Below are 18890 nucleotides of genomic sequence, written 5' to 3'. Positions count from 1 at the left end.
GGGATTTCTCCCAATACTTGCTACCCTCTGAGGTAAGTTACTCATTCCTTTACATGGGAAGAGTCAAATTTCGAACTGCAGAGATGAGAACTTGAGGCTGATAATCAATGTTCTGCATTTCTCCATGGGACTGTATCAATTGTCAGAGGTTGTGGATCTTGAGTTCTGCTTGTGTTTGGGGGCAGGGGCAGCAAGAAGCTCCCTGACTCTGCAGAGTCAGCTTTCCCTCCTATGACTCCTAATACCTAGACTAGGAGCGTGAGGTAGGAAAAAGTAGGACACTCACATGTGAACTCAGCTCAAACCATGCTCTGCAATCTGGTTTTATAAACAAAGACTCTATAATCACTGTGTCCTTTTTGCTGGTGCATATGTCTCAATTTCTTCTAGGTACAGAAGGAAAGAATAATCTTACTAAAAAATCCCATCTGAGAGATGTGGGCAGACTATTGCACTGGTGGAACTTGGGCTGGCAAGTATTGAGAGTTAAACTAGAAAGAAGCCATGCTGAGAGGTAGCTTGAGTCCAAGCGCATAGGTTCAAGTAAGGAAAAATGGACAAGCACAAGTTAGATAATATGAGTGGTACCAGACTCAGGATTGGAAATCCGGGCTTGGTATCCACGGGGTGGGAGCTTAGTCCTGGTAACAAACGCAGGAGCTGTCTGAGAAACATGAATTTTGAAAGGGGGTGAAAGAATTGTGGTTGAGGCTAAAGCTTAAGACAGCAGAAATCTTTTTTTTTTTTTTTAAAGATTTTATTTATTTATTTGACAGAGAGATAATGAGAGTAGGAATACAAGCAGGGGGAGTGGGAGAGAGAGAAGCAGGCTTCCCGCGGAGCAGGGAGCCCGATGCGGGGCTCGATCCCAGGACCCCGGGATCATGAGCCGAACCGAAGGCAGATGCTTAACAACTGAGCCACCCAGGCGCCCCAAGACAGCAGAAATCTTAAGTGGCAGCCTAGAGGTGTGGGGAACAAGGTGGGTGGAAAAGAGGCAAGACTTAAGACTAAAGTCCACAAGACCATTTGTTTTCCTGCTGTTCCATAGTGGCTTAAATTTGGTTTCATATTTTCAATGATTTCTCTTTCTTAGCACCAATTTTTTGGTTCTCTTTTCATTTTATTTCTTTTCTTTTTTTTTAATTTTATTTTATTATGTTATGTTAATCACCATACATTACATCATTAGTTTTTGATGTAGTGTTCCATGATTTTCTTTCTTTTCATTGGGTGTTTGTTTTAAGATAGAGCAAGAGTTGACTTCCAGGTTCTAACACATTGGTAAAAGCTGTAGTTTATAGTTGTAGTTGTAGCTTTTTTTAAAAATCTCATAGAGCTAGACCAAAAGTGGGTTTTTTTTTTAATGTAATTTGTGTGTTTGCTTATTTTGTGTGTATGAGTGAGAGTGAAAGTAGAAAAGCAATATTTTCCTAAAACAACCTAAGGGAAAAAAATCACTGGATACAAATTATTGATCGCATGCCCCCCTAGTGGGCTTGTTATCCAATTGACAGTTTGTCCAAGATCACAAATTAATGCTGTATCTTCTAGGAGAAATATGATATTCATTCAGTGTTGAGTAAATCCATATATTAAAGCCAAACATTGATAAATAATGTAGGCCAATAACCCCCAAAAAGGCATATTTCCATATTTCCTGGAAGGGTGACAGCATGCTACTATTTTTAATGGCTCTCACTATTGCCATCTCATATGTGTGAATGATGTTTCAGTGGTTAAGGTTCTGATTTATTAATTAGAATGCAGTTTTCAGTGTGCTAATGTTACCCTGAGTTGAATGATAAGCACATATTTTAAATATGAGGTTTGGCAATTGCACAATATTTTAAGTTGAATTGGAATATGTAAAGGATGAAAATCTCTCAAAGGTATAGAGGATTCAGATCATTTCCCTGTGTACTGGCAATTTAAAAACAAAATTAGCATTTGTTTTATCAAGAATGAAACAGAACAGGGTATTACTGTAAATGCAACTTGTTTTTATTTCTTTGCTTAGAGAACTTTTCCCTCTCTTCTGTCCCCCTCCACCCAACTAAAACTCAGATATTTTGAAACATGTTACTTCTCTGTGTTCTGTCTCTGCAAGAGCAGCATGCAAGGGTGTTCTCTACATAAACAAATAACTCTCTTATCTGTCTTAGATTCTAAGGGAAACCTGCTTTCTAATTCCTTCTTAATTAATGATCTTTTTTCCCCTAGAAAAGTCCTCCATTACAGGCTACAAAGGCATCCGTTTTAATTGTGCGTGCATGCGTGCGTGCGTGTGTGTGTGTGTGAGTCCATAGTTATTTCAAGTCCAAAGGTTCTAGCCATCTTCCATTTGTTTTTCATGGTTCCCCAAAGTCTAACATGAGTCCTCAATTTGGTGACATAATACATTCAAAAATGGGAAAAGCCTGTAACATAGGGGTTGGCCCTGTTCCCAGGCACTAGCTTCTAATGGAGTGCTTAAGTATGTGAATGGATTAGTTGCTCATTGGTTGTCCTTGAATTGTTTGTACAATGGAAAACATGATACCATATGATGTCAATATGGCATAAAAGATGAGAATAGATTACTTTGTAATGTTTAGGTTTTAGTTTTTCTTTTCTTGCCTTTTAAGTTCTGACCAAAAGACAGTAAGAAACATGAGATTGGTCAAAAGTAGGAACTTCCTAACCCTGCAGATTTGTAATGATTGGAATTGTGAAAACAAAAGTAACAATTCCTCCTGTGTCCATCCACACTGTGGGACAGTTGAAGAGCTCTTCTGTCCCAAGCATGGAGATAGCCTTGATGCTTCCTTGGGAGTTCCTTTTGTACTTTTCCTGTCAGTGTAATTAAAACATGCCTCAGTTCCCACTCATGTGGAGGTTAGAATGCAGAACACCAACCACCTGACATTGGACATGGTCTATGAGGGGAGCTCAAAAGGTTTCTCACCAAGCCAGTCTTAAAGCCACTCCTGCATCACTCCACCAGCTAACAACCACTCTCGGATAAAAGAAAGGCAGGTGATTTAAAGCAGCCACTCACTGCTGCTATTGTATCTTTGGTCTGGGTCATCTATAAAGAGGTGTTCAGACATCTGTACCTGAGAATCATCCCAGACCAGTTCAGTGTCCTTCTCATTATAGTCATGAAGGTTTCTGAGGATAATCCTGGGTTACCAATGGAAACTAAGATGTTCTTAGTATTTTCTATGTAAGGTGTCAGAAGTATATATTACTCCATTCAACAATGAATCATGGAACACTACATCAAAAAATAATGTACATATGGTGATTAATATAACATAATAATTTTAAAAAAGAAGTATATATTACTGTTTTCAATAATGTTAAATTTTTAAACAAGTTCCTGTGCTTGAGTGAACAATTCCTATCTGTTTTGTACCAAGTGTACTTTAGGATTTAGTACATTTTATTTAAAGGCAGGTGTGTAATATGTATATATAATCTGTTTCACGTATGCACATACAGACACACAAAATTCAAATGTGTTTCTTGCCTTTAATCCCAAGGTTCCCACTTTGGTGCTTTGAAGAATCTGGGGAGTGAATGCTTATGCCTGGCTCTTTGCTTTTGTAATAATCAAGCGTGCTCCAGTCTCCAAAATTGAATATGCACTATTCTCAGTTTTCTCTAACCTCCAAGCTGCCTTTCTTCTGGCTGCTCTATCTATACCCTACATATTCACAAAATTTAGGAAGTATCACTGCTCAAGACTTATGTCTTTGCATTGACAAGATTATGAAGGGCTGGGGTCAGAATATTCTTTTTAGTAGAGAATCAGAAAACACCTATTTCCCTTTAGATTTCAGGGCAGGACAAACAAAAATGGGGAAAAGGGCAGTGACACCCGTGTAGGACCAGGTCATCCATGTCCACTTACTGCCTCCATTTGTGAAATGGTAGTTCTCTAGGTGTGACAGGCACTTATTTGTGTCCCTGCCACCAACGTCAGAGGTTATGGTGCTTGAGAGAGACTATAATCTTTGAAGATTATAACTAAACTATTATTTGTATTGCTTCTATTATATTTGTGTATTATCTATAGCTTATTATGCTAAAGAGCTCCCTCCTATCTCCTTGTTCCCAAGGCTTTTATCCGCATTTCCCCTAATGCCCTAACCTTTTATAACTGCTTAGCTAAACCTTTCCCCATCTTTAATGGTTGATGACAATTTCAATTTCTTCTACTGAGACTCTGCTGGTCACTATAGACTTCATTAAAAATTGAAATACTATTTTACTTACATCTTTTATCAAGCGTGCTCACATTACATTGTTCATTGTGTATTTGTCCCAGCTCTGGAATGAGATTGTAAGCAAGGTTAATATAGCATACTATTTTACTTCCTTCATCATAACTCTATAGCAGAGTTATAAGAGTGTGTCTGCATTGAACCAAACTAAACCCTATATGTGCATGGGAATATAGGATTTGTGACTAGGGAGGAGAAATAGAATCAAAGACTTCCATTAATGCATTAAATGTTTAGATTATATAAATAAGACTCTCTTGTGGTCACTCATTACAGACATAGTACACACTGAAAATATTTATTAACAAATGATCAAATACCATTGAGTGCCAAAATATGTGGCACAGACATTCAGTCATCTAAGCTCTCCAAAAACTGAGGCTGCTAAAGAAGCCATTCAACTGAAGGAGGAAGCTTAAACCTAAGGAGTGGAAGATAGTTTTTTGGGGTTGATATGTGAATGGGCAACACCTTGCAGGACAGGTGTTTGTCTTAGGGATTCTCAAAAGCTCTTGTCCGTAACTGTTCCAAGTGAGGCACTATTTTGGGTTGTGTTGGAAGTCTTAAGATAGCAGAGGGTAGTACTGAATACAAGTTGCTGGAAGAAAACAGTTTCCACGTTCTTTTTTGCTCTGATTTCCCTTGCTTCACAGAAGGGGAAGGAATTGTAACAGCTATGCACTTGGGTATTTGAGATAATCTGACTCCTGCTTAACCATATCCACAAATTACTCTATGATTAAAAAATAGAAATAGACATTGAATGCTTTGCATCTGGTGAAAGAGATAAAGAAAGCATAGCATCTATCCTCTAAAGGATTTCCAGCTTTTAACAGAGGCCCCAAGGCAAATAATAAATTAAAAGCAGTACACATGCACACTCACACAGAGATATAGGTAGGTATGGATAGAACTAGAAAAGATAGACACAAGGGAAGAATAGTTAACTATTAGAGAACGTTACACATGGGAGTGATGTGTAGGCTGTGCTATGTGGAATAAATAGATAATAAGGTAGACATTATTGAGAAGAGCAAGTATGAAGGCATTTGTTCACTTGACAAAATTTTATTGAGTACATGCTATATGTCAGAAACTTGCCTTTGTACTGGGGATATAACAGTGTGAACAAAACAAGGTCATTAGCTATATGAAGTACACATTCTGGTGGGAAAGAAAGAAAAATAAACACAAATATATTTTATGCCAGGGATAACAGTGGTGTCAGCAAAGGTCTATGATAAGATGTCTCTAGAGCAGGTAGTGGGAGTGAGCCAACTGGGGTATATAGAAGAAGAACCTACTAGTCAGAGGCCCAAAGGTAAACCTATCAGTTATTCATTTTTTTAACCAGAAAAATAATATAATTATACTGTAACTAAATAGTAAAAATTTCAACTTAATAATTATGACTGACATAAGTATCTCTAGGTAAATCATGTCTTTTCATTTTATATCTTCATAAATATTCAAATAAACACATTATGTCCATGTGTAGAGAAAAATAATCAAAACTGAATTCATTAATAACAATAAGATCAGTGATGTGTTTATGTGCAATACTAGAAATGATGCACACATCCAACACACACAACAATGCAGTAATAATATCTTTTTTATTTAAGTATAGTAGACGCACAATATTATATTTGCTTCAGGTGTACAACATACTGATTCAGCTTTTATATACATTATGAAGTGATCACCACCATAAATGTAGCTACCATCTGTCACCACACAAAGTAGTTACAATATTATTAACTATTTTTCTTATGCTGTACCTTGCATCCCCGTGTCTCCTTTTATAACTGGAAGTTTGTATCTTTTAATCCCCTCACCCACCTTGCCTCTAGCAACCACCAGATTATTTTCTATATCTATGAGTCTGTTTCTGTTTGTTTTGTTCATTTGTTATGTTTTTTTAGATACTACATATGTGAAATTATATGGTGTTTATCTTTTACTGTCCGACTTAGTAAAATAAACCCTACGTCCATTCATGTTGTCCCAAATGGCAAGATTTTGTTTTTTTTTATGGCTGACTGTTTTGTCATATGTTTGTTATTTACACACACACACACACACACACACACACACACACACGATACATGTATACCACATCTTCTTTATCCATCCATCGATGGACACAAGATACTTCCATATTGCGTTTATTGTAAATAATGCTGCAATAAACAGAGGTTCATATATCTTTTCAAATTAGTGTTTTTGTTTTCTTTGGATAAACACCCAAAAATGGAAAAGCTAGATTGTATGGTAGTTCTATTTTTAAGTTTGTGAGGAACCTCCGCACTGTTTTCCACAGTGGCTGCACCAATTTACATTCCAGGCAACAGTGCACGAGGGGCCCTTTTTCTCCATTTCCCTGTCAACATTTGTTATTTCTTGTCTTTTTAATACTAGTCATTCTGACTGGTGTGAGGTAATATCTCTTTGTGGTTTTGATTTGCATTTCCCTGATGATTAGTGATGTTGAGCATGTTTTCAGTCCATTGGCCATCTGTATGTTTTCTTTGGAGAAATGTTTATTCAGATTTTCTGCCCATTTTTTTTTAAAGATTTTGTTCATTTGAGAGAGAGAGTAAGTGAGAGAAAGCACAAGCCAGGGGGAGAGGCAAAGGGAGAAGCAGACTTCCTGCTGAGTAGGGAGCCCAACTTAGAGCTCAATCCCAGGACCCTGGGATCATGACCTGAGCAGAAGGCAGACACTTAACCAACTGAGCCACCCAGGGGCCCCATCTGCCCATTTTTTTAAGAAATTGGATAATTTTTTTTTATACTGAGTTATGTGAGTTCTTTATATAATTTGGAAATTAACTCCTTATTGGTTGTATCATTTGCAAATATCTTCTCCCCTTCATTAGATTGCCTTTTCATTTTGATGATGGTTTCCTTAGCTACGAAAAAGGCTTTTTTTTTTTTTTTTTTCAGTTTCATGCAGTCCTATTTGTTTACTTTTGCTTGTGTTGCCCTTGCCTGAGGAAATAGATCCAAAAAATATTGCTAAGACTGATGACCAACAGCTCTTGCCTATCTTCTAGAAGTTTTATGGTTTCTGATCTTACATTTAAGTCTAATCCATTTGGAGTTTATTTTGTAGATCGTGTAAGGAAATAATCCAGTTTCATTCTTTTGCATGTAGTTGTCCAGTTTTTCCAACACCATTTATTAAAGAGACTGTCTTGTCCCCATTGTATAGTCTTGCTTCATTTGATCATCTAAGCGTGGGTTTTTTTCTGGTCTCTACTCAGTTCCATTGATCTATGTGTCTATTTTTGTGTTAGTGCCATACTGTTTTGATTATTATAGCTTCATAGTATAGTTTGAAATCAGGGCGCATGATACCTCCAGCTTTGTTCTTTAAGATTGCTTTGGCTATTCAGGGTCTTTGTGGTTCCATACAAATTTTAGGATTATTTGTTTTCATTTTGTGAAAAATGCTATTGGTATTTTGACAGGGATTGCACTGAATCTGTACATTGTTTTGGGTACTCTGGACATTTAAACAATGTTAACATTTCCAATCCATGAGCATGGTATACCTTTCCATTTATTTGTATCATCTTCAATTTCTTTCAGTAATGTTTTATAGTTTTCAGAGCACAAGTCTTTTACCTCCATGGTTAAATTTATTCCTAAGTATTTTATTCTCTTTGATGCAGTTGTAAATGGGATTACTGTCTTAATTTCTCTTTCTGATAGTTCATTATTTGTGTATAAAATGCAACACATTTATGTATATTAATTTTATATCCTGCAACTTTACTGAATTAATTTATTCTAATATTTTTGGTGCATTCTTCAAGTTTTTCTATATATAATATGTCATCTGCAAATACAGTTTTTCTTCTTTTCCAATTTGGATTTTTTTTTTTCCTACTCTGATTGCCACTGCTATAACATCTAATACTATCTTGAATAAAATTGGTGAGAGTAGGCAACATTGTTTCTGATCTAAGAGGAGAAGCTATCAGATTTTTACTATTGAGTATGATGTTAGCTGTGGGTTTTTCATATATGGTCTTAATTATGTTGAAGTTTCTTTCCTCTATAACCACTTTGTTGAGAGTTCTTGGAAGTTGAATTTTATCGTATGCTTTTTCTACATCTATTGAGATGATCATATGATTTTTATTCGTCTTTCACATCTTTTTATCATGTTAATTGATTTACAGATATTAAATCATCCCTGCAACCCAAATGAATCCTATTTGATTATAATATATGATCCTTTTAAAGCATTGTTGAATTTGGTTTGCAAATATTTTGTTGAGAATTTTTTCATCTATATTTATCAGGAATATTGGCCTGTAGTTTTTGTTTATGCCTAGTGTCTTTTTCTGGTTTTGTTATCAGGGTAATGTTGGCCTCATAAAATGAGTTTGGAAGCATTCCTTCCTCTTCTATTTTTTTGGAATATTTTGAGAAAGATAAGTATTAACTTTTCTATTTGTTTCTATGTGTTAGGTCAATCAGTTATTGGTTTCCTGGTCTTGAAGGATTTCCTTATGCAGAAGGTGTTCTGTGGGGACTAGAGGTGCAAACTTCTCTAGTCACTTGTGCCAGGTGCCTCATGGATGTCCCCTGCAGGACAGGTGCAGCCTTCTATTATGTCTGGGCCATCATCTGTGCAGACTCACTGGTGTGCAGGGCTGCTCCCATGTGGCTGTCAATGAGGACTGGCCATGACTGCTATGGGTGCACTGGTGAATGGGGCCAGCCCCACTCATCTGGCTGAGAAGGCTGGCTGTTATATCTATAAACATGCTGGTGGGTGGGGCAGGCCTCTGATGTGGCTGGCTGTGAGGTCTACTGTGACTGTTACAGTTACTCCAGTGTTTGAGGCTGGCCCCCTATGGTGGGTTCCTCTTGGAGGGGTACTGGTGCCAGCTGAGGCTGCCCAATGGGTGTGGCAGGGCAGGGTGATACTTGGGAAGGATACCTGGCTGGGGCAGCTGGGTTGGGTGGGGTGAATTCACAGGGGAGCACTTTGGCAGTGTGAGTGGTGCTCGTAAGGTAGATGGAGACTGTCAGAAATGGCCCCACCAGCACTAGACCACTAGGTAAGAAAAGAGGAACAAAAACTGCACCAGCCAGGATCTCTGTTCCCTAAGAAAGTTTCTACAGATCCCTGCCCCTCTGGACATGCCCTAAAATTAGTCAATAAATCTCTTTCATGTTTGGCCCAGGCACTTTTCAAGCTGCTATCTCTCTTGGGTCTCAGAGCAGGTGGGTTTGTGTGCAGGACCTTTAAAAGTAGACTCTCAGTTTCCTATAGTCCTCTGGATCTTCTGGAGTTAAGCCCCACTGATTTTTAAAGCCAGGTGTTATGGAGCCTTATCTTCTCCATGAAGGTCCCCAGGGTGGGTGTGCCCAAGGTGAGACTTGAACTCTTTGCCCCTCAGAGAGGACCTCCATGTTTGTAATATCTTCTAACTGTGGGTTGCCACAGTGGATGTGGGTTCTGACTAGACTGTATTTTGCCTTGATGTGGCCTTTTTAAAAATACCCTTACTTGTATAAGATTGGTTCTGCTAAGTTTTCAGTTCATTCTCAGAAACAGGTTTTTTTTTTCTTCAAATTTTTTTTAAGTTCTAATTAGTTAACATATAGTGTAGTGATAGTTTCAGGGGTAGAATTTAGTGATTTATCATTTACATACAACACCCAGTGCTCATCACACCAAGTACCCTCCCTAATACCCATCACCCATTTAGCTCATCCCCCACCACTTCCCTCCATCAACCCTCAGTTTGTTCTCTGCTTCCCTCTCTCTCTTTTTTCCCTTCTCCTATGTTCATCTGTTTTGTTCCTTAAATTCTACATATGAGTGAAATCATATGGTATTTGTCTTTCACTTAGCATAATACACTCTAGCTCCATCCACGTCATTGCAAATGGCAAGATTTCATTCTTTTTAATGGCTGAGTAGTATTCCATTATACACATATACACATTATACCACATTCCATTATATAAATACATATATGCCACACCTTCTTTATCCATTCATCAGTCAATGGATCAGAGACAGTTGTTCTATGTGTAGTTGTAGATTTTGGTGTGTCTGTGGGAAGAGGCAAGCTCAGGATTTTCCTACTCTGCCATCTTAATCCCCCTCCCTATAGTCATTTTCAAGGAACAGCAAATGAGCAGGAGAGTGATTGGAGATGAGGTCAGGATGGTAGCCAGGGGCAAGTTCTTATAGCACAGTTTAGACCTTTGTAAGAACACTTGCTCTATGGTGAGATAAATGGGAAAATGTGAGATTTAGGCAGATGTAGGACATGCTATAAATTATATTTAAACTGATCTCTGTTATTGTTAATCTGAGTTGAGGCTGTGGCAGAGGTCAAAGTATAATGAGGAGTTCAATTAGGGAAGGAAATTCAAAAGAGTATGGTGTGTCAGGAAAAACACAAGTAGGTCAATATTTCTAGACCCTAAAAATTATTGGGACAAAGGCAATGAGGGAAGAAGAACCACTGAAAGTCTTGATTTTGATGAATGTTGGGTGCTCTGCCACAGAATTTGGACTTCCTTAAGCAATGGCGATCACATACAGATTTTTAAGTCAGGATATGATATGCTTCTATGGACACTTTGAAACATGACAGGGACATCTTTGTGTTGGATGTATCAATATTGGAGACAGAGATCAGTTAGAAAGTGAATGCAGTAATCTAGAAAAGTGATAAGGGACTAAATGAGTTAGAGAAGTAGCAATGTGGAAGAAGAATCAAGGACTAACTTTAGACTTTTTAAAAAAATTTGAATTTTATGATTTAGCTATTGATTAAAAGAGTTAAAGAGAGGGGAATTCCATTTAGGAGTTACCTTAGAGGTGTCTCTTCTGACATCTCTGTACCCTGCACTTGAGCTTCAAGATTTGTATGTGTTTAAGAGACCAATGATTTTTGCATTCTTTTAGAGTAAATTCATGTCCCTGGGGTTCATCAGCAGCTAATATAGAGTGAAAACCACTGTACCTATTAGAAGTAGTTATGCAGAAGAAAAAAGCTAGAATGCTTGCTTACATATATAGGGAGCTTTCTGCCTTTACCTTAACTTTTCAAATCTTAATACAGGCCTGTTCTCATTATTTTCTGTCACATTTTAAAGCCAGCCTGGCATTACCCCTCCAGTTAGTTTCCTGTTCTATGTAGATGTTTCTCCTATAATCCTTTGGTCTGATGTATGAAGACACAGTTATTACTGCAGCGGGCTTTACTCACACCCCTTCCATCATAGTTATAGCTGCAACCTAACAGGAACTTCACTGGAAATGAATGTTAGAAATCATAATGGCATTTTGTTTCATGCAGTTTTATTTAGGGAAATGCTATTCGGGACATAAAACAAGGGGCTGCCCTAGAAAGAAATAAACAACTGAGCCCCATAATGTCATGATTTGGTGTCAAGAATATTGTTTCCTGGGAAGATTCTGATGATGCTTTTATTTTATATTTCATCCAATCTTCTTTAATTTTGTTTAAAAATTAATTTACAGCCTTCATTACCAAGTTAAAGATTACTAGGGTGATTAAAGTCTTCTATTTTATGTGTAAACAGAAGGAATCCTTATTATAGCATAAGAAATGATGCCAAAAGGATGGCATCCTTTTTTTTTTTCCTCAATTGAAGTAATTTCAATTCAATGCATATTTACAGAGCATCTTCCATTTGTAAGACATGAATGGTCACTTTATAGATGCAAGGAATGATGAGCCACAGTTCCTCTAAATATTTTACAACTGAGATGAAACTTTACAAAATATAACGGGAAGGGAGATGCATCAAGTACCATGAGATACAAAATGTTGTGAATCGGAAGGAGCAAGAAAGTGATCACTTCTAGTTGCACAAATTGGAAAGTGGATGTCAGTGTCACATAGGAATCAGTGATTGGCTCATGGTGTGCATTGTTAGTGGCTAAAGATGAAGATCAAAAGACTGATGAGTTGAAATTATGGAATCTGAGTCCTGAAACATTTAGCAAATGGATTAAAGGAATTCCAAATAGTAAGAACCAGAGGTATAAAATACAAAAATGTGACCACTGCATATTTGAGGACTGAAGGATGGTGAAGAATGCAATGGATTCAAAGTGTGGAAAAGGGTCATGGTATTGTATGGTTCTGGAGAGGCCAGGACCACACTTAGCAAGATATTTTATATCCTCCCAAAGACTGTGTATTTTATCAGTGATGGGAGCCATTGAATGCTTTAGAGTGTAGACTGGGGGTATGGGGGGGGGGGTGTTTCAGGACAGAAGGTAGTGAAGAGATCAGGCTAGTGATAAATGACTGGTAAGAGATGATGGGCCCTTTATCTATAGTAGTGGCAGTACAGAAGATCAAAGGTAGTACTTTAGAGCTATTTCAGGAGTAGAATTAATAAGGTTCAGTAATTGCCTGGATACAGAAACCAAGGGTGAAAATGGACTTGAAGAGGATGGAGTCTATGGTTAGAAATTAGCAGTTGTTACTATTTAGGAGAGAAAATCCACTCTCAGTGAACTAAAGCCCATTCATTTGATTGGGTGATTCATAAAATAGCTGCTCTCATGCATTTTAATACATTTGCAAGTGGGTATTTTAAAGAAACAATTCGAAGATATCTTAAGGCATATTTTCTCTTTATTCTGCCTCAAAATGTGCCATCAATGATGACAGGCTTTTAACCTTCCTTCTTCCTTTAGTGGCTTAATAAGGTGTGCTGATGGGATGAAATTTATTTGCCTATCAACCTTATATCTCCAAAGCATTTCTTCCAGAAAGATAGACCAGAAATTCTTCTAAATAATAACAAAAATTATTGGCCCCATGGATATTGAGATTCCAGGTCTTTGAGTGCTAAATTGCAAAATCACCGCTATAATCATCTGTTAGTGGCACTCTACAGTCAGTGTATTCATTAGATCGTTCTTGAGCAGCTCTGATTAATCAAATAAGACATTGATTCCAATTCATCTCTGTTCATATGATTTAGGTTTAGTTGTATATTTTAATTAGTTGGTACTAATGCAAGGTTTTAAAAGTTCCTCTAGCTGATAAAGGAATTCTAATTTCTAATAGCACATGCAGTGGAAATAAAAATCAACCTCTGTATTTATATAGCATCCTCACTTTTTTTTTGTAAGAGAAAGTAATTTTCCCTAGTAGATTAGATTTTTCAGATGAATAAATTCCTCTCAATATGTATCAAGAGCAACCTCCAATGCCATGGGATTCCTATTTGTTTCACTTATTAACTAATTGTGATTCCCTTAGTCTAAAGGTTCCTGCTCTTCTCTAAAAGATTGGCTTATTCTCAGGAACGTGATTACTCACAATGAACCTCTTCCTCTACATGTTCAAGGTAGCTCCCTTGTTAGACCAAAATTACATCTTAACAGTCCTTAGTACTTTAGAATTTATAAAGCACTTTGATATATCTTGTCTCAATGTTATTCTCTTAATATTCTCTCAACCCTATGATACAAAGCAAGTGCCTATTACAGGAAAAGCATCTTTCTCAATAGGCTACTGAGGCAAAGAGCAATTTGAAAATTGAGGCCCTTTTATGAACAATATTGATTCAGAATAGAAAATGCCTTTGATGTATGACTGTAGGGAGAAATAAAAATCTATTTGGAAGTAGGTCACATAGAGAATTAGGGAATGGGTCCTGAGTATTACCATTTGGGTTCAAATTCTGGTTCAGCCACTTACCAATTGTACATCTTCTCAAGGCCTCCATTTCCTCAACAGTATAATCGTAGAATAACTGGATAGATATATAAAGCACTTAGAACAATGTTTCACACTCAATTTTACAGTTCTCCCAGCCCCAGGGGGCCTTTAGTAATTGCCAAATGTATAGGTGTTTACAAAGAAGCTTTGTTATATTGTCACAGTTCCTTCAAAACTAGTTCCTTGATAGCTCTGTCCTCACCAACTAATCCTTCTCTAAGATTTTCCTTGAAAGCCTGCTAACTGGAAAACTCTCTCTCTAGATGTGCCCAGTCTTAGCCTTGGGTTTTCATTCTGTTCTGAGAAATCAGCATTAACTTCCCAAACTTCTCTTCAGTCCTCATCTGTTCATGCTACCAGAGGCTGTTTCATCTCCTGGAATTCTTTGATGTTTGCATAGTAATGGCTTATCGTTCTCATATACCTTTGCTTCCATCTATTCTACTTAAAGATGACCTACAGAAGGGAAAAAGCACTAGATAAGTTAACACATCTTTGTCTTGCTCTTAAACTTTTATCTTCTTAAATGTTGTAATTTTCTGATTGGCTGCAAGATACTGCAATGTTAGTTCTTTTTTAACTTAAAATATTGAACTGGTTACGTGCCTGTAATAATATAAGTAACAGACAAATTAAATGTCCCTGTTCTTATATATTCTTACAAAAAAAAACTTTAGCTAAATCTAAATAGATATAATATTCTAGATGGTTTTGGAACTTGTGGCATCTTCTGGTGCCTATTTACAGTTTAAACAAATGGAGACTTTTCCTCTACCGGCTGGAGATGAAAGGGGCTGAGTGCATTGACTCTTTTGGAGGAGAGGTAGAACGATAAAGAGAATGGCAGGGAGCACAGTGCATCTGTTCCTCTCCTCAGTCTGAGTGACTTTGAGTTCTTATGGCAAGAAGGATTATAGCAGCAGCTATGTTCATAAAAGATCATAAGGCTCTACCACAAGCAGTGCCACTGTAGGGACCCAGAAAGTTTGAACACAGACATTAAGAGAGGACATTCTAACACACATCTCTGCCACTCAAACATATGCACTCTGTCACAGACCAGAGTGTAGAGCTGGCACCCTGAAGATTCAAGGACACACCAAAAGAGAAACAGGCACTTATTGCCAAAAACTCTCCCAAGGAAAAAGATATTGGAGTGTGTGAATTTTTTTCTTTTTTTTTTTTGCTGAAGTCATTTGCAATCAGTGTCTCTTTTAATTTTTTCTTTGTCAGACTTAGATTTACAAAAGAATTGCAAAGATCATACAGTTTCCCTATACTCTTTATTCAGCTTCCTGTATGTATGTATGTATGTATGTATCTGTGTGTGTTTGCATGTGTATTCACATGTGTGGCTGTCTGTGTGTATGTGTAGGTATCTGTGTTTATGCATTTATGCTGATATCTCTGATTCTATTCCATGACTGCAGACTTCATTCTACTTTTTTACCCCTGGCTTATTCTTTCTCTGACAGAACCCTGGCTCTCATTATCTGCAATTATTTTTCAATGCTAGTATATATGTAGTTTTAGAAATTTTAATCTGTACCCTAGTGAGAAACACATTCACCAATGAGGATATAATGTTCATAAGTAAAATTGTTTTGGTCTCTAGCCAGTTTCTAGTAAAACATTAGCTCCCTTTTTCATTGGTTCATATAATTCTTTTTTTAATTTTTAAATTAAATTCAATTAAGTTAACATATAGTATATTATTAGTTTCAGGGGTAGAATTTAGTGATTCATCAGATGCATATAACACCCAGTGTTTATTACATTAAGTGCCCACCTTAATGCCCATCACCCATTTAGCCCATCCCCCTCCCAGCTTCCTTCCAGTAATCCTCAGTTTTTTTCCTATAGTTAAGAGTCTCTTAGGGCTTGCCTCCTCTCTGTTTTTATTTTATGTTTCCTTCCCTTCCCCTATTTTTATATGTTTTATTTCTTAAATTCCACATATGAGTGAAATCATATGGTATTTGTCTTTCTCTGACTGACATATTTCACTTAGCATAATACCCTCTAGTTCCATCCAAGTCATTGCAAATGGCAAGATTTCATTCTTTTTGAGGGCTGCATGATATTCCATCATATATACACCATATCTTCTTTATCCATTATCAGTCGATGGACATTTGAGCTCTTTCCATAGTTTGGCTATTATTGATAATGCTGCTGTGTACATTGGGGTGCATGTGCCCCTTCAAATCTGTACTTTTGTATCCTTTGGGTAAATACCTAGTAGTGCAATTGCTGTGTCACAGGGTAGTTCTATTTTTAACTTTTTGAGGAACCTCCAAACTGTTTTTCGGAGTGGCTACACCAGTTTGCATTCCCATCAACAGTGTAAGAGGGATCTCCTATCTCCCACATCCTCATCACCATCTGTTGTTTCCTGAGTTTTTAATTTTAACCATTCTGACTGGTATGAGGTGGTATCTCATTGTGGTTTTGGTTTGTATTTCCCTGATGTTGAGTGATGTTGAGCATTTTTTCATGTGTCTGTTAGCTCCCTTTTTATTTACACTTTCAGTTAGGTTATGTCATCCATTGATGACACAGATAGTTGTTACCACGGTGTGCATGTCCATTCTGGAATTCCCACAGCATTCTAGGGGCTGCTGTTGTCTAACAGTAAAGCTTGCTCTATGTGGTATAGAAGGTATGTGGGTTTGATAAATGTATAGAGTCATGTATTCAAATCGTATTAACATATAACCTATTTTTATCACTATAAACATTTCCTGTGTGGCCTCTTTATTGTCAACTTTTCCTAACATTTTGCAACCACTGATTTGTTTTCTATCTCAATAGTTTCCCCTTTGCCAGATTATCATATGGGTGGAATCATGTAATATGTATGCTTTTGAGTCTTTTTCAGTTAGCAAAATGTGTTTAAAATTCATAATTTTTTTGCTAAATAGCATTCTATACTATGTATATGCCACAGTTTATCCACTCACCTTTGAAGAACATCTTGGCAGTTTCTAGTTTGGGGAGTTTATAAATTAAGTGCTTTTAACATTTACATATAAGTTTTTGTGTGAACACAATTATTCAATTCTCTTGGGTAAACATCTAGGGCTAGCATTGCTGAGTCCTATGTAAGTGTATATTTAACTTTGTAAGAAACTGCCAAAAGGTTTTCCAAAGTGGCTCCACCATTTCATATTGACACTAGCAATGAAAAAGAGTTCCTGTTGCTCTGCATCCTTATCATTTGGCATTGTCAGTTTTTGTTTATTTTTACTTTACCAGATACATAGTGTTTTCTCATTGTAGTATTAATTTGAATCTGCCTAATGACTAAATACTGAGCATCTTTTTTTTCAAATTTTGTTTTATTATGTTATGTTAGTCACCATACAATACATCATTAGTTTTTGATGTAGTGATCCATGCTTCATTGTTTTCATATAACACCCAGTGCTCCATGCACTACGTGCCCTCCTTAATACCCATCACCAGGCTAACGCATCCCCCCACCCCTGATGAATCACATACCTGTACCTCTGTTACAAATAATACATTATATGTTTAAAAAAAAAAAGATAGTAGGAAGGGAAAAATGAAGGGGGGTAATCGGAGGGGGAGAAGAACCATGAGAGACTATGGACTCTGACAAACAAACTGAGGGTTCTAGAGGGGCGTGGGGGGATGGGTTAGCCTGGTGATGGGTATTAAAGAGGGCATGTACTGCATGGAGCACTGGGTGTTATACGCAAACAATGAATCATGGAACACTACATCAAAAACTAATGATGTAATGTATGGGGATTAACATAAGATAATAAAATAAAATTTTAAAAAATGATAAAAAACTTCTGCACAGCAAAGGAAACAGTCAACAAAACAAAGAGGCAACCCACAGAATGGGAGAAGATATTTGCAAATGACACTACAGATAAAGGGCTGGTATCCAAGATCTATAAAGAACTTCTCAAACGCAACACCCAAAAAACAAATAAGTCAAAAAACGGGCAGAGGACATGAACAGACACTTCTCCAAAGAAGACATACAAATGGCTAACAGACACATGAAAAAATGTTCATCATTAGCCATCAGGGAAATTCAAATCAAAACCACATTGAGATACCACCTTACACCAGTTAGAATGGCAAAAATTGACAAGGCAAGAAACAACAAATGTTGGAGAGGTTGTGGAGAAACCCTCTCACACTGTTGGTGGGAATGCAAGTTGGTACAGCCACTTTGGAAAACAGTGTGGAGGTGCCTCAAAAAATTAAAAAGAGAGCTACCCTATGACCCAGCAATTGCACTACTGGGTATTTACTGAGCATCTTTTTATGTTTCTTTCCCATCCATATATATTTCTTGAAGTATCTGCTCAGATTTTTCCCCCTTTTTAAATTTTATCATTGAAATTTGATTATTCCTTATGCATCCCAAAGACAAATCTTTAATATTTTCCCCAGAGTGTGGCTTGTTTTTTATTCTCTGAATACTGTGTTTTGCAGATCAGAACCTTTTAATTTTGAAAAGTTCAATCTATAATTATTATCATTTTTTACTTTATCAATTGTGTTTTGATGTCATATTTAAAAATTCATTGCCAAGCTCAAAGTCATACAGATTTTTCTTTTATTTTCTTCTAGAAGTTTTATGGTTTTAAATTAAAGAACCCTTGTACACTGTTGGTAGGAATGCAAACTGGTGCAGCCACTGTGGAACACAGTATGGAGGTTCCTTTAAAAATTAAAAATAGACCTACCCTATAATCCAGGAATCATACTACTAAGTATTTACGAGGAATACAAAAACAGCAATTCAAAGGGATACATGCACCCCTATGTTTATAGCAGCATTATTTACAATAGCCAAATTATGGAAGCAGCTCAAGTGCCC

At 37.0% G+C, this 18890-nt stretch overlaps 1 long non-coding RNA gene across 1 annotated transcript in view; it reads right to left on the bottom strand.

Annotated features, from left to right (window-relative positions):
* Positions 1 to 484: 484 nt before the first annotated feature.
* Positions 485 to 18890, bottom strand: part of LOC144379774 (uncharacterized) — a 121500-nt gene continuing 103094 nt past the window's right edge. The window contains exons 2-3 of the long non-coding RNA XR_013443151.1: positions 4264 to 4317; positions 485 to 962 (exon numbers count right to left, since the gene is read on the bottom strand). This is a non-coding gene — a long non-coding RNA (uncharacterized LOC144379774). The remainder of the gene's footprint in view (positions 963 to 4263; positions 4318 to 18890) is intronic.

Source organism: Halichoerus grypus, chromosome 13 (assembly GCF_964656455.1).
Source record: "Halichoerus grypus chromosome 13, mHalGry1.hap1.1, whole genome shotgun sequence".
In the NCBI taxonomy this organism is placed as follows: domain Eukaryota; kingdom Metazoa; phylum Chordata; class Mammalia; order Carnivora; family Phocidae; genus Halichoerus; species Halichoerus grypus.
Note: the sequence above shows the minus strand (reverse complement) of the source record. Positions and strands in the feature narration are given on the sequence as shown.